This window comes from Garra rufa, chromosome 5 (genome assembly GCF_049309525.1).
Source record: "Garra rufa chromosome 5, GarRuf1.0, whole genome shotgun sequence".
NCBI lineage: Eukaryota > Metazoa > Chordata > Actinopteri > Cypriniformes > Cyprinidae > Garra > Garra rufa.
Window position 1 is genome coordinate 51,757,053 of NC_133365.1, and position 10,669 is coordinate 51,767,721.

At 32.4% G+C, this 10,669-nt stretch overlaps 1 protein-coding gene across 1 annotated transcript in view; it reads left to right on the top strand.

Moving 5' to 3' along the window:
- The first annotated feature begins 35 nt into the window (after positions 1-35).
- rabl6a (RAB, member RAS oncogene family-like 6a) overlaps positions 36-10,669 on the top strand; it is a 27,739-nt gene continuing 17,105 nt past the window's right edge. The window contains exon 1 of the mRNA XM_073840133.1: positions 36-158. The gene's annotated coding sequence lies outside the window, so the exon portion shown is untranslated. The remainder of the gene's footprint in view (positions 159-10,669) is intronic.

Below are 10,669 nucleotides of genomic sequence, written 5' to 3' on the forward strand. Positions count from 1 at the left end.
CCTCTCGCCGTCCTCACGGCATTCCACAGCTGATACTCTGAGGGATGAGAGAGGGATGCTAAGGAAATGTTTTCCTTCAGCGCAGAAAACGGGCTACCGCAAACCCCAGCAGACAGCAGAATGTGACTGAAATATCGCAGGCGAAGATCGTCAACCAGGTAATCAGGTAGTTTGAAATAAATCGCCGTTGAGTTTCAGTGAAACGGTGCTGTTTGGTTTGTGTTGTAATTGACACGTCGCTTTAGCTGTGCAGCTGATGGCCCTCAAACAGACGAGCGCAAATAATTCACCTCACTAAATACACACAGGTATCAATGAGCGCCTTCACGGGGACAGTTTTCACACTTTCCTGTCAGAGGCTCAGCGATTTTTAACATCTTACAATGTGTAATGTCTCAGTGAATGTAAGCCTCTGCTGACTGGAGCTGCAAAAAGAGCATTTAACAGCTGGTTTATCCTGTGATTATGTTAAAACTGGCAGCTTTTCTGCAGCCTGACAGGTGAGAGATAGTAGTTGTTTTGTGGTTAGATCAGTATAACTGGATACTGCTAAATGCTGCTTATTTGTGTTTAGAATGTAATGATATTGAATGTTTTTCTAATGTAATTTGTGACCCTGGACCACAAAACCAGTCATAAGGTTAAATTTGACAAAACTGAGATGTATACATAACATGAAAGCTCAATAAATAAGCTTTCTATTGATGTATGGTTTGTTAGGATAGCACAATATTTGGCCGAGATACATCTATTTGAAAATCTGGAATCTGAGGGTGCAAAATATCTAAATACTGAGAAAATCACCTTTAAAGTTGTCCAAATTAAGTTCTTAACAATGCATATTACTAATCAAAAATTACATTTTGATATATTTATAGTAGGAATTTTACAAAAAATCTTCACGGAACATGATCTTTACTTAATTTCCTAATGATTTTTGGCATAAAAGAAAAATCTATAATTTTGACCCATACAATGTATTTTTGGCTATTGCTACAAATATACCCCAGCGACTTAAGACTGGTTTTGTGGTCCAGGGTCACATTTAATGTGTTAGGCTGTTATTTAAGGTTAACTATAAATGCATATTGTTTTTGTTGCTAATACATAAGCAATATCATTTATTAGTCTGCTGCTACTGTCTTAATCTGAGTTTATGATGATATGTTTGCTGCTTTCGAGGTTCTATGATGTAAATGTGACCCTGGACCACAAATCCAGTCTTTGTGTTGGTTACAATTATTGATTTTTATTTTATGCCAAATATAATTAGGATATTAAGTAAAGATCATGTCCCATGAAGATATTTTGTAAATTTCCTACTGTAAATATATCAAAACTTAATTTTTGATAAGTAATATGCATCGCTAAGAACTTCATTTAGACAACTTTAAAGGCAATTTTCTCAATATTTTTTTTTTTCAACCTCAGATTCCAGATTTTGTGTAATAATCAAACAGAGTTGTATCTCAGACAATTATATTGTCCTATCCTAACACACCATACATCAATGGAAAGCTTATTTATTCAGCTTTCCATTACATTTCTAAGATTTCAAAAAAATTAACCCTTATGGTTTTGGTACTGGTTTTGTGGTCCAGAGTCACACATATAAAATATAATGCCATAATTGTTTCTTCAGTTCAAATCTTTTTTTTTTTTTTATTACTTGTATTACTTTGTTATTTCGGTTAATGCAATAATGCAAGGTTAAAATGTCATGCAGTTTTATAATATAATGTTAGTTTTGCTGTTTATGTGTGTAGTAGATTAGACAAGTAATAATTTTGACTAATATTCACACTTTTCTAGTTAATTCGTAATTGGGTCATTGACCTCTGATCGACAGACCAGGGTATAACAACAACAATTATCAGGGCTCGACATTAACGCTTGTCCGCTTGTCCGGGACAAGTGGATTTTGTGAATGGGCAAGTGAAGGAGAATTTTACTTGTCCAACCGGACAAGTAACCTGATTAAAACAACAATAACAAACAATAACTAGCGTAGCACCGAAACTTTGGTGAGAATGATTCTGATTGTATTACTTACAGTGTAAACGGTGACTGAAAACGGACAGTATCAAGTATCAAGCTCGTGCAGCCTATCTGACTCACGGAAATTTTCAAACTAATAGGCGCAACAGCACACACAAAGAAACAAACATACTGCGGTAGAAAAAAAGATAAATATTGTATAACATATTATATAGGTAAGCACCATTACGATTGCAAACGTGACATTGATTTTATACAACAGTAGTTCAATAAACTAGTAGTTAATATTAACTGACTTACATTTTAGGCACATCACTGACCGTTTTTGTTAATGAAATCGTTATAAGTAAAGACACAGAACAGTTGCGAATCTGAGAAACACACAGCGGTGTTTCAGTACTGAATGATTTAGCATTTAATTTAATGAATCGGGTGAGTCAGTGAACTAACTGTTTGAATCTGTGACTCGCTCATTAAGACAGTGACTTACTGCCACCTATTGGTGGTTCGGTTTCATATTTAAAAGTAATGCATTTTTTCAACATTTTAGATTTATATGTTAAAAGTACAACATTAATCTTATAACAGTATTTATGTATTTGCAATTTTACTGTGTAAATGCATTTTTGGAACCTCTTATCTTCATCAAACAGTCTAAGTAAATACACTTAAATAGCATTTTCGATGCAGACTTTGTTTTTCCTATGCAGTGGAAAGATGGAGTTTGTTGATACTGGCTTAATCTGAATGGTAACCATACAGAGTCTAGTTATTCTAATTGAATGTATTGATACAATTTCAGAATTTAATGTAAATGATGACACATTTAGTAAGGTTAGGAAAATAAAGTTAAAAAGTGTCCTAGAAATCAATTCAAGGCAAATGTCACAAATATTCTGATTAAAGTAAGACCTTATAGAGCAGTGATGAGACTATTGCCTTAGAATAGATAAATTTACGGCAAAAAAGGCTCTTTTTTTGCCTTGGACAAGTAAATTTTTTACTCGCACAAGTGAATGACATGTCAAAGCTTAATGTCAAGCCCTGATTATAATTATTATGCAAATTATAAATTATAATGTTAATGTATAATGTTAGAATAAATATAATAATAATAATAAAATGACAATGTATTTTCTACTCATGTAATGTACAAATGTATTTTATGCTATTTGTATGCTCAAGGTTTTACATATACATGGGTCAAAGACGAAAAAGGGTTTAAGCATAAAAACAATAAGTGTAATACTGCTTTAAATTGCTGTTGTTTTAAAAAAAAACTATTAAAGTTTTTTGTTTCATTTAATTGCATTTTTGTTATTGTTTTTCTGAGCAAAACATAAATATCATACATGTTTCCCTAATTTACAGACAACACCCACTAAAATTACATTCAGTGTAACAGTGTTGTCAGGTATATTTACAAGAAAAATCATGACAAATTTATGACATATTAAAACACAACAAAATTTTATATGCTCCCTTATTCTTTTATATATTTTAATATGTGCAAGTCAGAATAAGCATGTTGTGTTACACTGAATGACAATGTAACATTATTTCAACCACATTTTGACATTTTATTCTCCAAAAACTTATTTGAAACCTTAAAAGTAGACACTTTGCTTACATTTAATGTGCTTTTTATGGACATAAAATTCTTGTGACGTGGACATCTTAACGTCTTTGACTCATGTATGTATGTGATCATTTAGTTATTAAAAATTAAACTGTATTCAGTTATTAGACACCTAAAATATTATTATATATTGTAGTTTCTGCTGTTTCTAATTCTAAAAGTTGGTTAGTTGGGTTTGGGTTTGTTCACCCAAATGTAGAAATTCTGTCATCATTTACTCATTTAAAATTAGTCGCAATTAATCGAAATAAAGTCAAAAATCAAAAGTTTAAAATAAAATAAAAAATTTGTTGGCATACTATATGTGTGTGTACTGTGTATATTTATTATGTATATTTAAACACACACACATATATGTTACCCTGGACCACAAAACCAGTCATAAGGTTAAATTTTACAAAACTGAGATAAATAAGCTTTCTATTGATGTATGGTTTGTTAGGATAGGACAATATTTGGCCGAAATACATCTATTTGAAAATCTGAAATCTAAGGGTGGAAAAATCCAAATACTGAGAAAATCACCTTTAAAGTTGTCCAAATTAAGTTCTTAACAATGCATATTACTAATCAAAATTAAATTACATTTGGATAGGTTTACAGTAGGAATTTTACAAAAAATCTTCATGGAACATGATCTTTACTTAATTTACTAATAATTTTTGACATAAAAGAAAAATCAATAATTTTGAGACCCATACAATGTATTTTTGGCTATTGCTACAAATATACCCCAGCGACTTACAGATCTGGCCATTTAAAATGCGCGCGGGAAGTAAAGTGGTCTCGCGTGACGCCGGTGTATTCCAAAGGAACACGGAAAATACAATGACATAGGAAAGACATGATCAGTAGGGGGCAGTCATGTAACGCACTGGACTGGAGCAGGCTGAAAACATTGCTGCAAACTAAAAGGTACGGTAACCTGGAGGGGACACCTTCGGTTCACTTATGTTTGTCGTGGCCACACAAATGAATTCCTAGGAACGTCATATTACTTTTTGTCATTGCCACGAGATATTAATTCCTGGGAATGTCATATTATGTCGTGGCCACAAGATTATTTTGTCGAGGTAACGACATCCTTATGTTTAACGCATAAACAAACCTGCGTAACCATAACCCAGGATTATCAGAGATAGGTTTATTAATATTTTTTATTTTGAGTTAAGAAATGTTTTTATTAATTGTTATAGAAATTAATGCAATATTAAGTTATATATTAACAATAGGCAATGCTGTATATGCGAATGTCTGTGCGCGATGTAGACAGCATTCAAAAGTTTATCAAGAATTTATTACATATAAGTACTTCAAATTAAATAGCCCTGCAAGAAACATTTTATGCATCCTTAAGTCTTATCCATTAATTGATCCTTTTTTTCTGTAATAAATGTATTATTCGTTTATATTCAGTATGCCCCCCTTAATTTCGATCTCTTAACATTCCGAATCTAAATGATAAATGCTGACATGCCATGAAAGCTTTGATTATACTATATGGCATATATTCATTTTTAGTCTAATTATAACCTATATAGTGTTTCATTGTCGAGTGAATCATTCACGTTCCATTTGTAAATCGTATGGTCACACACGGGCATTAATACAATCATAAAGTCAAAACTTTATTGGCATAATTGTAGTTCACAATATTTGCTAAATATATGCCAAATAGCATATATAAAGTTATTTAGGTTAAGCGATTCACAATAAAGAAAAAAGTAGATAGCTCTAAATCACTTATTATTTATTCTTATTATAGGTTATTATTATTTCAATACCTGGTTAGGGCTATTTATTTTTAACGCCTGACAATTATGCCAATTTCGTTTTGACTTTTTGATTGTATTTATCCCCGTGTGTGACGATACATGATGTTTTCATTTACAAATGAAACTACGTGAATGATTCATTTCTCAGTAAAACAGTTTAATATTTATATAGTCTAGTCTGTTAATTAGACTAAACAAAATAAAATATGTTCAATTCATATTTTATATGTTCAATTCTTTAGTTAAGAGAAGGAATGTAGGCCTATTTTACTGTGTGACGATAAATTATTTCCAAATGAAACTACGTGAATGATTCACTCTTCAGTTATTTGTCTATTAGTTAGACTTAATAAAATACAATATATGTTAAATTTAACCTTTAAACTGCATTCCAGTAAAAACCCCAGTCATAGCACCTTTACAGTATCATTTACATTCAGAATGTTATGTAACAAGATCAAAATGAAGGAAAAAATAACGAATACAAACGAATAATACAAATATAATGGGAAAAAAAGAAGGTTAGTCAATGGACAAGATTGTGGGATGCATGAAATGTTTCTTGCAGGGCTATTTAATTTGAAGTAGGCCAACATGTAATACATGTAAACACTTGTGAAAGCTGTCTACATTGTGCACAGACAGCATTAGCATATACAGCATCGCCTGTATAATTATTTCATATTGTATTAATTTCTATAACAATTAATATAGGCAAACAATTTCTAAACTCAAAACGAAATATCTCAAATAATTCTGGGTTACTAATGTCACGCAGGTTGGTTTATTCATTAAACTCGTGGCCACGAGAAATGCATGTTGAGCAAAAATACATTTCACGAAAATAATATAAAGATTACAAAACAAAGAAAACAAATGGAATGAGGGATATGCTTTAAAGTTCACGTAAAAGCCAAATATTAAGCGGCATCCTTCATGTTTTCTTTAATCAGCAAATACTTAACATTTTTGAATTATATTCACCTTCTGTTTTTATGACAATAAATTTTGAATTTTGAATTCTTATTTTTTTTTTTAGAAAAACGTCCGAACACCGGTCTCAAAAGTAGAAGCGAAAGTCTTGTTTCCACCAGCGCGGAATTTTTTTTATTCACCGTAATTGATGGATGTCTAAAACAAAAATAAGGAGAATCCTAAAACATATATATTTCTTAAAATAATAACATCTGAACTTCATACACAACAATACGGCAACGACTTTACAACAGGAAACATTGTTTTATTTTAATTTTATTTTTTAGCTTGTACACCAATGGATTTCTGATGTCGGGATATTTCAGACTGCATCTCCACAGCTTAATCACTTTAGTATTAAACATACGGGTCAGGAGGCGGGTCGGGTACAATATTTATTTTTTTTATTCTGCGGTCCGAGTTGCGGGTGGGTTATTTGAAAACGGTCGGGTTCGGGTTGTTTATCCACTGACCCGCGTGTCAGGTTGGACACTAATGTTTTGAAAAAAGTGGAGCGTGTGAGGAAAGCTTTCCCCTTCTCCCTGGCATGCATTTGAATGCTGAATTCGAAATGCAACTGAATGCAGTCGGAATCCGCCCCCAGCACCCCCAAGTCTCCAAATGTTGATTACAACAAGGCAACAGACAGCATTCAACACCCCACCCCACCCCCACTCTGCCATTCATAAACATTTCGCTCTTTATACTGCATGCCGCTTAACTCTGATGCCTCATTAACGGCTACTTTTCAGAAAACTGAAAAAAAAAAAAAAAAAAATACACTTCCCTTTGGTTTCCCAGAACAGACTTAAGCCTAGTTCCAGGCTAAAATGATGTAAATCGGAGCTGTTTAAAGATAAAAAAAAAAAAAAAAACTTTTACTGATCGTTGGTCGGAGATTCAACCCGCAGTTCGTGACTGGAAGCTGTTAAGAGACAGACTTAATGAACTTCTCCGAAATAGAAGAACTACTTTTCCACTTAAAAAAAAAAAGAAAAAGAAAAAAAGGTGGAAAAAAATTGCATAACTCACTGGAGCACTTTTCAGAATCAGAATCAGAATCAGAATGAGCTTTATTGCCAGGTATGTTTGCACATACTAGGAATTTGTTTTTGTGACAGAGCTCCACAGTGCTACAGAATGACAGTGACAAGACGATACATATTATAAAAATAACAATATAGAGGTATACAAGACAGACAATGTGCAAAAATAGCAAAGACATTTGAATAGAAGTAAGTATGTGCTTTAAATAAATAACGGAAAAATGAATAAAGAATGTATAGTGTTGTATGTTGCACGATCAAGTGTTCATGAGATGGATTGCCTGAGGAAAGAAACTGTTTCGGTGTCTGGTCGATTTGATACTTAACAATTGTTGTATTCGTTGTCAGTCATATAGGCTAAGCTTTATTGTTTTGAAAAGTGAGCCTTCTGTTTATTTGTCTAAATTATTTTCTATATTAGGATATAATACTAGGCTATAGTATTTATGGACATTAGGCCAAATCTACATGGGTTTCTTCCCTTTCACTTCAATTAGTTTTTAAGAAAAAAGAAAAAAAAAACTGCATGGGCAGTGCGTCATAATAATGTACGGCATCAAAATGTAAGAACAAATCTAAAGACAATAATAATAATAATAATAATAATAATAACAATAATAATAATAATAAAATTAATTATTAACACTCCTAAAAGTACAGTATAGTGCTCAGATACACTTACGGTAGGTGACCTAACCCTAGTTGATACTTTGTTTCAACTTTTCAATTATTTCATTAATTAACTAATAAACAAATGCCTTTCCGAAGTGATATAAGTGAAAAGGGAGACGATTTCGAAAATGATTTCACCAAAAGGCGGATGCGAACTCGGGTCTCCCGCGTCAAAAACGATATGTTACTCGTATTATCACTTACGCCACTGAAAATGTTGCAGTATAGCCGTCTTTTGTAATATTTGTAAATATGGAGTATTTGCATTGTGTAAAAACATTAAATAAAAGGCACCAGACTACAGAAAATGGCATATACTAAAGAATTTATTTTTCTGGGGGAGGACCCACCCACATTTATTTTGCTTCCGACGCCCATGCTTGATGATGAAGTATAGTCTACAGGATATAACAATGAAGTGCTTTTCCAGTCCCGATTCCACAAGGTTTTATTCCGCATCCACCCGCTCCCGCTATATTAACTATATTATTCGCCCGCTGCCCGCTTAGAATAAATTTCTAAGCACCAAAATCGCAAAAACAAATCAAAATAATAATAGTAATAATACTAATAAATAAATTAATTAATTTTTAACTCTATAAAAACTGTAGTTTATATTTATCCTCTCCATTTCTATTCCTCTCTACTCAAATTAATTGTCAGTGTATCTAAAATTGTGTATCTTAGAAAAAGAAAAAGAGGAACTACCTCTTAAACATGCATATCTTAATTTGATGTTGCTTTAAAACGCTGAAATATATAATGTATTTTATTCTGAAGGTGAAAGTTATTTAACTGCCTGCGGCGCCGTCAGGATCACGTTTTTTTCCCCTTTTAATTAAGTGGATACAGCTTACAATACTCGTTCAAGAGTAAGGGATTGCTCAAAACTATGCTATTTTACATATTTCTGTTATTTGTGTACAATCACAACGAAAAAACAGATGTGTATGCTATTTGTAAAAAAAAAAAATGTAAACAAGATGCTGGTTCAAGGGCGCGTCACAGAAATTGCCTACAATTCTGCATATAGGCTTGCTACTTATTAATTTTATTTTATTTCGTTTTGTTAAATTATTATTCATTAAGAAATTTATATTTCGCATATGGGCATTTTTATTTATTTTACATACAGCTTTTTTGGGTTTTCTCTGTGCATAAGATCTGCGCGTGATGTTCTGATGTTTATGCTGCTTTTTGCTTGTGTACAATTAACCCCTCAAAACGAATTTAACTGTTATTAATGTGTCACAGCCACGTTTCAATTTAAATGTAATTTAACACAATCTTGTCGTTAATAATAACTAAACGCTGTCGGTTGTCGTTTGGAAAAAAAAAACAGAAATTAACATTTCTATTTTCAATGCAGTCTAATAAAAGTTCAACAGGAAAAAAAGAAAAGAAAATAATAATAAAACTGCTCCTGCTTATGAATAAATTTTTGCTTGATGATGAAGTATCTAAATAGTCTATAGGATATAACAAAGTGCTTTTCCAGTCCCGCTTCCACGAGGTTTTATTCCGCATCCACCCGCTCCGCGCTATATTAACTATATTATTCGCCCGCGGCCCGCTTAGAATAAATTTCTAAGCACCAAAATCGCAAAAATACTGTAGTTTATATTTATCCTTCCCATTTCTATCTGTCTCTACTCAAATTAATTGTCAGTGTATCTAAAATTGTGTATCTTAGAAAAAGAAAAAGACGAACTACCTCTTAAACATGCATATCTTAATTTGATGTTGCTTTAAAACGCTGAAATATATAATGTATTTTATTCTGAAGGTGAAAGAGGTCGAGTAATTTAACTGCCCGCGGCGCCGTCAGGATCACTTGATTTTTTCCCCCTTAATAAAGTGGATACAGCTTACAATACTCGTTCAAGAGTACGGCATTGCTTAAAACTATGATATTTTACATATTTCTGTTATTTGTGTACAATCACAATAAAATTAAAAAAAAATTAAGAAAAAACGTGTAGGCTATTTGTAAAAAAAAAAAATGGAAACAAGATGCTGGTTTAAGGGCGCATCACAGAAATTGCCTAAAATTCTGCATATAGGCTTGCTACTTATTAATTTGTTAAATTATTATTCATTCAGAAAAGAAAAACATATATTTCTTATGTGGGCCTATTTTATTTATTATTATATATAGGTTTGTTGGGTTTTTCTCTGTGCATAAGCTCTGCACGTGAGGTTCTGATGTTTATGCTGCTTCTTGCTTGTGTATAATTAATCCCTGAAAACGAATTTAGCGGTTTACGTCAGTTGTCGGTTGGAGAAATAAAATAACCGAAATTAACATTTCTGTTTCCGATGCAGTCTAATAAATGTTCGTCAGGAAAACAAAGAAAGAAAACAAAATAACAATACAACTGTACCTGCTTATGAATAGGCTATCTTTTTGCTATTGGTTTGAACCATAATTTCAGGAAAGAGGAATCATTGAACTATTGTACTGGTATTTGTGACCAACGCCCCCTAGAGCTGGCCATGGTGTTTGGCTACAGAATGTTGTTCCTTGCGCCACCTGGTGGATATTATATGAAGTGCAACAACGT